Source organism: Ascaphus truei, chromosome 6 (genome assembly GCF_040206685.1).
Source record: "Ascaphus truei isolate aAscTru1 chromosome 6, aAscTru1.hap1, whole genome shotgun sequence".
NCBI classification, from domain to species: Eukaryota; Metazoa; Chordata; class Amphibia; order Anura; family Ascaphidae; genus Ascaphus; species Ascaphus truei.
Window position 1 is genome coordinate 90,721,898 of NC_134488.1, and position 13,681 is coordinate 90,735,578.

The 13,681-nt window shown below is 48.3% G+C and overlaps 1 protein-coding gene across 4 annotated transcripts in view; it reads right to left on the minus strand.

Annotated features, from left to right (window-relative positions):
- LOC142497372 (membrane-spanning 4-domains subfamily A member 4A-like) overlaps window positions 1–13,388 on the minus strand; it is a 68,130-nt gene extending 54,742 nt beyond the window's left edge. For all 4 annotated transcript variants that reach the window (XM_075605072.1, XM_075605071.1, XM_075605070.1 and 1 more), the window contains exon 1: window positions 13,260–13,388. The gene's annotated coding sequence lies outside the window, so the exon portion shown is untranslated. The remainder of the gene's footprint in view (window positions 1–13,259) is intronic.
- Between the last annotated feature and the right edge of the window lie 293 nt (window positions 13,389–13,681).

Below are 13,681 nucleotides of genomic sequence, written 5' to 3' on the forward strand. Positions count from 1 at the left end.
TGACCAACAGTAGGTAGATGCCCCAGTACTGCATGGAGAAGCCAGAGTACTCTAGCCCATTCCAGACCACTTACCGCTGAGAGCACAGACTGGAGAGAAAGGAGAGACACAGCATACGCAGAGAGAGTGAGCCTAGCCTGAGGTAGTGCAACACGAGTCAGACCTACATTAGGTACACAAGGTGGTGCATCGGGCAATCTTTATTGTATCGGTATGGCAGCTGCCCCGCAGAGAGGAGCTCCGTGTACAATAACAGTAAAAACAGCAACCAAATGGTGACCGCAAGAATGGAGGATCCGCGCGGCGCGGAAGGTCCAAGATGGCGGACGGAGGCAGATGGAGAGAGCGCACGTGGTGCACGTTTTAATGAAGAGCAAGCTACGGAGACGACTTTTGCGAGCCTGCTGTGGAGTGGCGCCAAGGCTGTGGCCGCGCCTTTTTGGTCCTGCCTAGAACCGCGGGGTACTACCCCTGAGGACAGTATGGAGGACATTGTGGTGGTGTGTGGAAGTGAAGGAACTGTGTGCCAGCAGGCACACGCTGTATAACAATCTACCTCAATTGCGATTGTGAACGGCTGGGCCAACCAAGATGGCGGCTCTCGCTTCCCTGGGAGACTGCATGGGCCGATTGCAGAAAATGCTGCAAATGCAAAGCTTGCAGAAAGTTGGCCGGGAGTGGTGCCAAAAGGAAAACCCCACCCTGATGGGAGGTATGGCGCGAAAGCTGCGGCCGCGCCCTCATGGACAGTGACGAGCTCATTCCAGTGCTGGGTTATCCTATCAACTTGTGGGACCCTCCCCTAATTTCAACCAGGGGGAGTGGTTTCCAGCTGTGTCAGATGAGGGTGGAGCTGGAAGAAGGAGGAGTTACCAAACCAGCCCCTGCCTTTCAGTCACGAGGAGCTGAGCTATTGCGAAGACCACTGCAGAAGGTGTCTCCTGTGGTTAAGATGGCCAGCAAAATCGATGAGGATTCCGACATCTCTGCCCTCCCTTATTCGGCACTAGGAGGCTTCCTGGTGCTAAAGGCAGGCGACAAGGAGACGGTGGCGTGCCTGTGCATGCAGTGTCGGCTGCTGGGTGGTACGGTCAGTACCACGTCCCGATGCCCTCAATGCGGCATCCACTATCTGTGGGCAGTGCAGCCCTTCGTACCAGGGCAGGCCGTGGAGGTGGGAGCAGACACAGCTAAGCTGACAGCTGAAGCCCTGCCCCCGGTCAAAGTGGAGCCGGTGGACCCCGGAGCATGGGGGTCGCTCCTTATGATAACTACGGAGCAAGAAGAAAAAGGGACTTGTACGCAAGGTGAGAGCGGAGAACCTAATCGGCGGTCCATGACGGGAGTGTCACTCCCTGGTTTGGAGTTCGACTCCTCAGACGAGGAGCAAGCGACCCCGACCCCGGTGGTGACGCGCCAACCAGCGGACCACTACAGCAGTGCTGTAAGAGAAACGGCACTCACCTGTGTCGCAACTGAGTGGAGTCGCATGTCGCCTATGCAGAGGCAACCAGAGAGGCGGAGTCCCATGGCCGTGGGGACTGGCGGAACCAACGGCGGAGGAAGAACCACCCCGAGCCGACGGAGCAGTAAGAGACGTCCTTGCCCTTCTCAGGCGCCGGCGGTGGCAGCAGCGGAGAAAGGCCTAGGCCAGGCCCGAGCAGAGCAACGAGAGGAACCATCACTTCCAGATGTTGTCGTGGAGAAAGAGGTTCCGGTTGGGAACCCAACACAAGATGGCAGCGAGCCCCGCGAGTACGATGACCTCACTTCCGGTGGGCACAGCGGAGCCGGAAGGAAGATGGCGGCGTCCTCACGACTGAGCAGCGGTACCTGGTCGCCTGGATCCAGGAAGAGCTGGCAGGCCCAGCGGAGGCCTGGGAACAATGAAACGGGAGAACCGGAGCACCAGTCCGATGGCACCAGGCAAGGTAGCAGCGAAGTGTGGGTCGTAGCCACGCGGATGCCGATAGCCCTTCCCTATGCCCAGCCCCCGGCCATAGCTAAAATCCCTATCCTCATCACCTTTTCATATGGGTCCCTGTGACAGGGTAAATAAAAGCCACCAGTTATATGCCTGGAAAACCTATGTCTAGTCTGCAGAGCAGCACTGACTAGGTTAACTTCAGCTGGGAACCTCAGGACAATTAGTTGGATCCCAGCTGCCTAATCAAGGTGTGTTAAAACCCAGGCTGTAGTCACATGGAGCCTGGCTGTTGATGAGAGAGGAGTAAGCTGCTAAAGTGCTTCCTGAAAACAAGGTCTGAGTAGCAAAGTAGTAAAACTGTGAACTATCTGTGCCCTGCATAGAAAAAGGGTAGCTGCCTTATATATAAACTGTCTGCTAAAGAGAAACTGTTTTGTTCGGTTTGCTGAAGATAAAGCCATTTTCGTTTGTTGCTGAAAAAGAGCTATTTTTGTTTTGTGTGCTGTATATTTTTCAAGGCAAAATAAAACAGCCTTGTCAAGAAACCCACGTGTGTAGTTGCATGTACCCTGCAACATATGGTGTCAGAAGTGGGATGGATTTTTTCAAAAGGCTCCTGCAGTTAAAGGGCCACACACAGAAACACAAGAATGGAAGAAATGTTGAAAACGTTTCTGTGCGAGCAGGCCCGGCTGCAAGCGGAGAGAGATGAAAGACTACAGACAGCACAGGATGAGTGGATTGCCAAGCTGCTGACCCAATTCCAAGGATCTGCCGGTGCAGAACTGGCCAGCAGACCCCCGATACTCCTGAGGAAAATGGCTCCGAATGAGGATCCAGAGGCTTTTTTACTAACATTTGAAAGAGTCGCCGAAGCTCAGGGCTGGGCTGCAGATCGCTGGGCAACTGCTTTGGCCCCGCTCCTCATAGGTGGAGCCCAGGCCTCATATCAGGGCCTCCCTACAGATCAGGCAATGGACTACCGCCAAGTAAAAGCCGCCATACTGGATCGCTTAGGTCTGACCCAGAGACCTACCGGCAGCAGTTCCGGAACATGAAGTACACCGCTAAGATGAGACCCTGGGTCCTCGCTCAGCGATTATTGGACTTGTGTATGCGCTGGATACAACCCGAGGAGTGCACTAAGGAGGCAATTCTTGAGCAGGTGGTTTTGGAACAATTTCTACAAGTAATACCCCCTCCCGCACGCTCGTGGGTAAAACGCCACGCTGCTGAAACCCTAGCTTTGGCGGTCCGACTCGTGGAGAATTTCCTTGGGGCTGAGCAGCAGGAGAGTGTCCTGGACCCGACGCCACCGGCACTTGCGGACGCCCAAAGAGGGAGGTCGGATCAATGGGGAACCTACGGCCCGTCACGGAACCGCCAAGTCCAAAGGAAGGAGCAGTCGTTCCAGCAAGGATGGAGGCCAAATGCTGGTCCCCGCAGAGACCCTCATCTCCTTCCGGATGTTGGCTCGTCGCAAAGTGAGAGGAACTTCCGAGGACGTCGCCCACAAGACCCACCAGATGCCTGGTCTCCAGTAACCGGTCCAGCGGAGCGCTATCCACAGCCCCCTCCTGCGAGGGAACCCTCTCCATGTTCTGCCTGTGGAGAACAAGGCCACCGGTATGTGGATTGTCCACTGATGGATTGTTCATTCAGCAGAACCGTCGCCTCGGCATTTTCTGGGGAAAATTACAAGCCCTGGCTACTTTCATCCCTGATTGGGGGAAAAACCGTCCAGGCCCTTGTAGATTCGGGCTCTGGGAAAACTCTGGTCCTCCAGGAACTGTTACCGCCCAACGTGTGTTCTTTTGACTCCCCATGGAGCATAGAATGTATACACGGCGATGTAAAACCTTATACGATGGCCAAAATCCGGCTACAGGTAAAAGGTCAGGAGGCTTACCTCAAAGTAGGAGTCGCTCCTTGGCTACCTGCCCCTGTTGTGCTCAGTCGGGACTGGCCTTTCTTTGCGGACCTAATGGCCCCAGTCTTTCACGAGGAACCTCCTTCTGGGGCTCAGGAGAACCCTGGCAAACTGTTCCCCTTCTCGGCAGACCTTTTTCCCAGTAGACACCGGGTTCAAAAGACTCGGAAGCAAAGACGCTTGGACAAACAGGACTGGTTGTAGAAATCTGGGTCTCAAGGTGACCATTCTAGTAGTCAGAGGTCACAAGTGATGGCTGGGGATGGCCAAAGGGAGGGGGATATGGGCCCTGGAGATTTACCAGACCTCTACCTCACTGACTTTTGCCAGAAGCAAAGGGAAGACCCAGTCCTTGCGAGACAGTATGACAAGGTGGTGAAAATTGATGAACAGATTTTAGATGCACAGGGGGTGATAGTATTCCCCCATTTTGAGCTATCAAAGGATATCCTATATTGGGTGAATAGGCAGACACAAACAGGGGAGGTCACCTTACAGATATTGGTTCCCAAGGCGTTTGTTAAATCTGTGTTCACTCTAGCCCATACTGTCCCTTGGGGTGTTCACCTGGGCAGGGATAAAACATTGGACCGTATTTCATCCTGATTATATTGGCCAGGGATGCATAGTGATATTGCTAAGCTATGTGCAGCATGTCCGGAGTGCCAGCTAACTAGTCCAAAAGGACAAAAACCAGCCCCTTTGGTTCCTCTACCCTTCGTGTCAGTTCCCTTTGAGAGGATTGGGGTAGACTTGGTAGGACCTCTAGAACCTTCTGCGAAAGGACACAGGTTTATCCTTGTAATAGTGGACTATACAACAAGGTATCCTGAGGCGTTCCCCCTGAGAACAGCAACGGCGAAGCAAGTAGCCAACAAGTTGTTGGAACTGTTCTCACGGGTTGGACTTCCCCAGGTTATGTTGACAGACCAAGGTACAAATTTCATGGCTAAACTGATGCAGGATGTCTTAAAATTACTAGAGGTCAAGTCTGTTCGGACATCGGTCTACCATCCACAGACTGACAGATAGGTGGAAAGATTTAACCGAACTCTAAAAGGGATGCTGAGGAAATTTGTAGACTCAGAAAAGAGAGCCTGGGATGAACTTCTCCCTTTTCTGCTGTTTGTAGTGCGGGAAGTTCCCCAGGCCTCCACGGGATTCTCTCCTTTTGAATTGCTCTATGGCCGCCAACCCCGGGGTATCCTAGACCTCCTAAAGGAGTCCTGGGAGGAACAGCAGTCCCCTTCTAAGAATACCCTGCAATATGTACTAGACCTTAGGAAGCGCCTAGATGTGGTCGGCCATTTTGCCAGGGAGAATCTTAGATCAGCTCAGGACAGTCAGGAGAGACATTACAATCAGAATGCTCGCATGAGAGTGTTTCACCCAGGAGACCAGGTGATGTTATTGTTACCCAATTGCGAGAGTAAACTCCTGGCCAAATGGCAGGGCCCATTCGAAGTACTCCGCCGTACGGGTGATGTGGATTACGAGATCTCTCAACCAGGGTCCAGGAAGGGTAAACAAATTTACCATGTGAACTTGCTGAAACCCTGGAAGATGCAGCGGTCTCTATTCATCCACCCGGTGGAGGAGGAAATGGACTTGGGTCCTCAGCCTCCACGGGAGAACATTGTGAGTGGCGATAAAATCCCCATGGGTAAACAATTGTCCTCTGAACAAAAAGGGGACTTGTTAGCAATAATTACACAATTCCAGGATGTTTTTTCTGACTTACCAGGACAAACTAACTTAATTTCCCATGCAATCGAGACAGCACCTGGGGTAAAAGTACGTTCTCGTCCTTATAGGTTGCCTGAAAGTCGTAGGGCTCTGGTAGAGAAGGAGGTACAAGAAATGTTACACTTAGGAGTGATTGAGGAATCATGCAGTGAGTGGTGTAGTCCACTAATTATGGTCCCTAAACCCGATGGGAAGGTAAGATTTTGTGTGGACCTCCGAAAGGTCAATGCGGTATCCAAGTTTGACGCATATCCGATGCCAAGGGTGGACGAATTAATTGACGCCCTTGGTAACGCGGAATATATATCCACGTTGGACTTGACAAAAGGATACTGGCAAATACCCTTAGAGGAAAAGTCCAAATGCAAAACAGCCTTTGCCACTCCCATGGGTTTATACCAGTTTGTGACAATGCCATTTGGACTGCATGGAGCCCCAGCCACATTTCAGAGACTCATGGATAAGGTACTGAGGCCCCATAGGACTTATGCCGCAGCCTACCTAGATGACATTGTCATTTATAGTAAACACTGGCGGACCCATCTAAATAGGCTGAAAGCAGTCCTCAAATCTCTAAGAGAGGCAGGGCTCACAGCCAACCCTAAGAAATGTGCCTTGGGAAAAGCGGAAACCAAATACTTAGGGTATGCAGTGGGAGGTGGAAAAGTAAGGCCACTAGCCAACAAGGTAGCTGCCCTGAAAGAAGTTCCGACCCCCCCAAAAAAACGCAGGTACGCTCTCTGCTGGGTTTAGCAGGGTACTACCGGCGGTTCATCCCCAACTATTCGGAAGTGGCAGCCCCTTTAACGGACCTCACAAAAAAGTGTCCCCCTACACAAGTGGTATGGTCAAGGGATTGTCAGAGAGCCTTTGAGAACATAAAAAGGTGTCTATCAGAGGGTCCCATCCTTAGAAGCCCGGACTTCAACAGCCCTTTTATAGTGCAAACAGATGCATCAGAGATAGGGCTGGGGGAAGTGTTGTCACAACAGTTTGAGGGAGTTGAACATCCCATCCTTTTCCTGAGTAGGAAATTGTTCCCAAGGGAAAAAACTACTCAGTGATTGAGAAAGAGTGCCTCGCAGTAAAGTGGGCAATCGAGGCTTTGAGGCATTACCTGGCAGGAGTCCATTTTACTTTGGTGACGGATCATGCTCCACTGAAGTGGTTAAATAGCATGAAGGATTCCAATGCTAGAATGACTAGGTGGTATATGGCCCTCCAACCCTTCTCGTTTGAGATTCAGCATAGGCCTGGGAAAAGAGAACGCAAATGCTGACTTCTTTTCTAGAGATGGGGTGGATGGTCGGGCTTCAGCCGTGCGTAGCCCCAGCCACACACTAACAGGGGAGGCATGTGACAGGGTAAATAAAAGCCACCAGTTAAATGCCTGGAAAACCTATGTCTAGTCTGCAGAGCAGCACTGACTAGGTTAACTTCAGCTGGGAACCTCAGGACAATTAGTTGGATCCCAGCTGCCTAATCAAGGTGTGTTGAAACCCAGGCTGTAGACACATGGAGCCTGGCTGTTGATGAGAGAGGAGTAAGCTGCTAAAGTGATTCCTGAAAACAAGGTCTGAGTAGCAAAGTAGTGAAACTGTGAACTATCTGTCCCCTGCATAGAAAAAGGGAAGCTGCCTTATATATAAACTGTCTGCTAAAGAGAAACTGTTTTGTTCGGTTTGCTGAAGAAAAAGCGATTTTTGTTTGTTGCTGAAAAAGCGCTATTTTTGTTTTGTGTGCTGTATATTTTTCAAGGCAAAATAAAACAGCCTTGTCAAGAAACCCACGTGTGTAGTTGCATGTACCCTGCAACAGTCCCTCTTGAGCCAAGGGTTGTCTGGGGAGTCCCAAGTCACCTCCGATGAAAGGACTGGGGAAAGCTTGGACTTTGCTGAATGTTTCACATCCGATGATGGATCGGGAGGGGGGAGGTACACACGACAGGTGTCTGTCTCAAGTGAGTGCCCCAGTAGTATCCGGGTTAGTGTCACCAGTAGGCCAAAACGGTTGGGGTCCCAATCTAGATCCACTGGCACCTTGGGGATATCCTCAGGGGGAGAGTTGGAGGAGAGTGAGGGTCCCGTGCCGGCTCTGGCAGAGGTTAGGGAAACCAGATGGTGGGCACCCGGTTTCGAGGGGTATGAGGCCTGGCTCGACCGCACCAGGTTTATTCTCCGAAAAGAAGGGGTGGTGGACTACTGGTGGGCCCCAGGGGAATTTACGGAGGAAGGCCATCTGGAGGAACTGAGACTGCGATGGTATGACATCGGATCAGGGGTAGTGGATCCAAAGGGATCAAGTAGGTTGAGGGATCCTGCAGAGCCAGATGAACCCTTGTCATGGGTGCTGCCAGGAAGGGCAGGCAGCGCTAGACTCATTCGGACAAGCCGGGCCGAAAGGGCCATAGTGACCCGTTACAAAAACTCCACGGGTTTGAGTACCCCTATGTCCCTGAACCCCTCATGCAAGAAATAGAGGACCAGAGGGATGGGTGGCTAAGAGAGACCATAGAGGCGTGTGTTGTCAACAAAGTTGGTGGATGCACTGGGCGCCGGGCAGAAGAAAGGATTTCTCAACTCATGAGAGTATGGAGCATAGGGCGCAGTATATACATGCATAAAGTAGTGTATAGACCAGAGAGTGGGTTACCCCGGGAGTACAACGTGAGTGTAACCGACATGGCTGGCCAGGAAGTAAAGAAGCCAGACCCCAGGCACTATTAGGTAGATAGGATAGTGGGGTCTGATTAGGAACAGTGCCATCTGCTGGTCAGTGAGCATTGTAGAGTCATTATATCATGAAAACTGTATGATATAAATTTGTTGTGCATAATTATGTGTTATGTTTTGCAGTGCTTCCTGGAAGAAGGTACACCAAATTTAGGTCCCAGACGGGTCGTTGGGATTCACCAGGGGGAGAATGTAGCCATCCTATAAAATGGAATACAGTTTTCTCTCATGCTGGCAGTAAGCCTGGTAAGTTACAGGGTTGCCAGCATCAATCATGGAGGTTTGCCCTCACACCCTGGTGAGGTGCCATATGTATTCAAGGGGAGTGGTAACATGCTCTGAGTCGACCGTTAGTGACATCAGAGATGTGCATGTTCCTGAGGGATATAAGGCACAGCACTGCCCAAAGTTAGTGTTGAAGTGTGTTCTACAAGGCTGAGTTCAGAGCAGAAGGCCAAGGTGTTCACTAGTGAGTTAACTAGTGACACAGTTCTAACTCAAGGGCCAGCAGCAGCAAGGCTAGCCGGGCCTACACTGTGTCCAGGGACCTGGCACGGTTGGTGATCTCCCTGAGGGGAGAGGTGATCCAACTCCATTGGGAGGGCGGACCTTTGGAAGGGAAAGTACAGACAATGATCGGCTAAGCTGCTTGCTGTGAGGGGAAGCTTGCCCATACCAACTACAATAAAGATGCCCTTGATCAAAGAAACCCCAATGTGTGAGTGTAAAGTTACTCCACAGCGGAAGGCACCACCAAGAAGGAGTTCCTCATCAGAACCATCTCCTTGCGGACGCAGAGATCCTGATGAGGTGGAGGCGCTGCACTGTATGTAGGTAGGACTCTAGTACACTACCTCAGCTCAGTGTCTGGGTTGGCATTCCCCACACAACATCATGCGGGAGACTCAGGAGTCCTGTTGCCAACAGGTGCACCACCAGACACGACCATGTAATGGGAACTGGTTAGACCACATGGGCCAATGTGAGATTGGGTGGGTCAGTCAGGCCAGAAAATCCGTTACATATGTTTTATGCCATTGAGTCACATCTTATATTTAATTATATTGAGAGAAGTATTGTGTATATTAAATATAGGCATATAAAGGGTTAAACTTCCCAGCTTATAAATATTGAGCTTAAGTATCTGAACCGGAACCCTGATGAAGCCCACATAGTGAAACGCATTGGAGTCCCGTCTAAGAAAGGCGTTCTGCATGTGATGTCACCATTCTGCCTGTGACTTTGGAATGCTAGCATCACTTCGTGCCTGTATGCTTTTGTCCCTCATGTTAGTTAGTATAAGTATTTTATTGTTTGACATATTGGTACAATAAATACTGCACTATTGGACTCCAGTTCTCTCTTCCCACTAGTTTGAGCACTCACACTCTAATTCCACGTCATTACTAGGTTTCACATAAACCGGTCTTGTTTGAGTCTTCCAGAGGTTTGGCATCTTTACTTTATATATCAAACAGTCTTCTGTAACAATAACTAGTTTTGTATGGTATCAGATGCTAACTGCAGAGAAACATTGCTCAGAAGCACAAATGAAGAACAGTATAAAAGTTTTGTATCCTTGTTTATGTATGTGTGAAATTCTACTTGCAATAGTTTATTGTAAGGAGCACGTAAGATGGGACATACTAAAATGGTAATAGACATACTGTAATTGAACAATTGAGATGATTACAACTTATCTCCACATCACAAGATAGTTGTAACTTTATCAGGATGTATAGAACCCTCAGAGGTAATACGGAAACGCACAAAAGACAGGAGACCAAAATAAGTAAAAACTAAAAGGGTTTAATGTTACACTAAAGTAAATATCAGTGGGAAATCAAAAGGGAGTCTGCATAATGTGCAGAGCTACACCAAAAAGCTATGGTAGCTAGGGGAAAAAACAAAAAATCAGGGGGCAATTAGTGCAAAGGAAATAACAAGACAAAAACAAGAAGATACCTCTAGATCTATGGAACTAGAAGCCATATGAAAGAAAAACAGGGAAAGACGCAACACTAGGTATCTGATAATAAGCAGACAGCTGCCATGTAAGCAAAAAGCTAACAGACTGGGTGAGGTTTCATATCCAAACTGATACGACATACAGTAAATGGTTTAATCCAGCGGTGCTGGCCCCAGTATCCCCGCAATGTTAAATTCCACGTGGGATCCAAACAAAGCAGAGGGATAGCAGCACCCCATACCGGGACCTGTATCTCTGGAAGTAGGGGGTCCTGAGGCTGAACCCAACTTTGTTCAGCTCAGGAGCCCCCTGCTTATTCACACTATGAATAAAAATAAAATGTAAGCAGCTTCATTACCTTAGCAGCTATCCGCTAAATTAATATTTATTTGGGGGGGGGGTTGATACTAGTGTGCGGGAGCAAGGCTCTGAGCTAAACAAAGTTGATTTCAGTCTTAGGGATCCCTACTTCCCGAGATACAGGCCCAGTTATAGGTTGCCGGTATCTCCTCAATGTGAAAATTCCACGGTCACGTGACTCTGGATTTTTACATGGTGGGGATACCGGCACCCCATAACGGGGCCTGTATCTTGGGAAGTAGGGGGTCTCAGACCTGAAATCAATGCAGTTCAGCTCCGGAGACCCTCTGCTAGAATACTGTAGTGTTAGATTTTAAATAATACCCCCACGATCGCCTGTTCGAGGCATGCGGTTAGAGTGACTGATTCAGCCTATCACTTACTGCACGTCTCTCACAGACCGGTAGACCCTGGTAAGATTAACATAGCTGGGACCCCTGCTGTGTTAATCCGATGGGCCATTCGTCTGCCGAGGCAAATTTTGAGAGAAATTCGGGGAAATCTCGAAAACCAATTCAGTAAAGGATCGGATAACGGCCGCTGCATCTGTACACGTGATAGTGACCAATTAGATTTCATTTTTGGTTGATCGATTATACTAATATTGGACAGATGATTTGTAATGTTTTTAATGAATTTCAGATGAGAATGAGCATATTTTTTCTTTCAGCACAAAGATATTTTCATATCTGACGTTCATTCAGACATACTGTATGCTAACTTTAAAAAAAAAAAACAACTTTGGACTTAAACTGGGGTAATATGTAATATTTGACACACATACCACGCCCCACACACTAAGCAATAGCCCTTATTCAAAATGCTATGAAGCCTTTACCCTGTGCTGGAGAAGATTAGTCCCATTCATTTAAATAACGCTGAACCTCTCCATCACTGTGATGTGTACAGATATATACATGGAGTTCCATAAGGAAATCTGTGCTATGTAACTTGACATCCTACTCATCCATTCCTAAAATACTATGCTGCTTGTTCTGTGCGGAATTTAAGTGAGCTTAGATAGAAAATAGATACGTTTCTTTTCAGCAGCTACAGAATTTAATTAAATGTAATTCCATGCACAATTTACTAAGACAGACTGTTAGACAAAAGTATGCTAAAGACATGCTAAACGTCATGTAGAAACGAGAGTTTTGTAAAACCTCTGTCAATACAGATGGACCATTATTTACTGTCACATTTGTCTTTGTGGGGGGGTGGGGGGTTGTACAGTATTTGTATATCAATTTTATAGCACTTAAACAGCACTAAGTAAATCAAAAAGAAATAAATGCACAGGCACTGATGTGCGTACCACTTGTATTGTATTGTATGTCTTTATTTATATAGCGCCATTAATGTACATAGCGCTTCACAGTAGTAATACATGTGGTAATCAAATAAATAACAGATCATATAAATAACAGGTCATGGGAATAAGTGCTTCAGACATAAAAGTAACATTAAGGAAGAGGAGTCCCTGTCCCGAGGAGCTTACAGTCTAATTGGTAGGTAGGGAGAACGTACAGAAAGAGTAGGAGGGAGTTCTGGTAAGTGCGTCTGCAGGGGGCCAAGCTTTGTGTATCATGTGTTCAGAATATCCACAGTGCTATTCGTATGCTTCTTTAAGCAAGTGTCTTAAGGTGGGTCTTAAAGGTGGATAGAGAGGGTGCTAGTCGGGTACTGAGGGGAAGGGCATTCCAGAGGTGTGGGGCAGTCAGTGAAAAAGGTTTAAGGCGGGAGAGGGCTTTAGATACAAAGGGGGTAGAAAGAAGACATCCTTGAGAAGAACGCAAGAGTCTGGATGGTGCATAACGAGAAATTAGGGCTGAGATGTAAGGAGGGGCAACTTACATTCCTATAGATGGAAATGGAAGGGATGCAGAAAATAATAACGATTTATCATTCATATATGGTGCTAGCAGTGTATGTGGATATAGCATTTTGCAGGCACAATACTGTAAGTCCCTGCACTGTAAAGCAGGGGTGCGCAAAGTTTTAACCTGCGCCCCCCCCTGCCTGCTTACCTCACCCCCCCCCCCCCCAAACCTCCTTTTTTCCTGCGTCAAATGACGCCGTGGGGTCATGTGACATCACGTTGCCATGGCAACGCGCCGTCACGTGACCCCCACAGCGTCATTTGATGCCGGTTACCATGGTGATATGTCGCCAAAGACCAGGTAGGACCTGCAGAGGCCTCGGACTGAACCCCCCTGCATTTCATTTAAATGCCTTGGGGAGAACGCGGGACCTCTGTAGCCACCACGCCCCCCCTGGAAATTCTCCGGTCCCCCACGGGAGGCACACCCCCCACTTTGCACACCCCTGCTGTGGAGCATACAATGTAATTAGGGTGCCTGAGGCACAGGGTAACAGTGACTTACCTAAGATCAGAAAAAGCAGGGACTGGGTTCAAACCAGGATCCCCAGCTTCAAAGACAGTGACATTACCGCTAAGCTTCTCTTTCAGCCCTTCAGAAAAGAAGTAATACACCATTCTTTTACTAAAATCTATATTTCTATCACATTATCGCCTTTTGCGTTTCCCCTGTTCAATATTCGCTTACTTACAGTATGCTGCCAATCTTAAAATACCTTTTTTTGCAGTTCCTCCTGAGTTTTGCAGAATGGTTTTTAACTTGAAATCTCCTCTGTCAAACTGCTCAGTGCAAGTTCTAAAATTGTTTACAAAGAACAAAAAAAATCCAATGGCAATTTTACTAAAGGAGGAGTCATGTGTTTTTGTGAGTTGTCCTGGGCTTCCTGCCAATTGAACACAGAGGAAAGAATTAACTGTGAATGTTTCCTACTCAAGAGAAATAAAATTGACTGGGAGTGTATGTTCTGATTGTAAATTATGCCATACATTATTTGTGTTTTAAATCAACATAGAACCAATTATAGAACCCTTATTATCTTTGAAATCGTTATTTCATATAGTTATGTGTTTTTATATAGAACAGAAAACCAGGCGCTTACCTTAAGCTCTAAATCAAAAATGGAAATGAAATTAAATA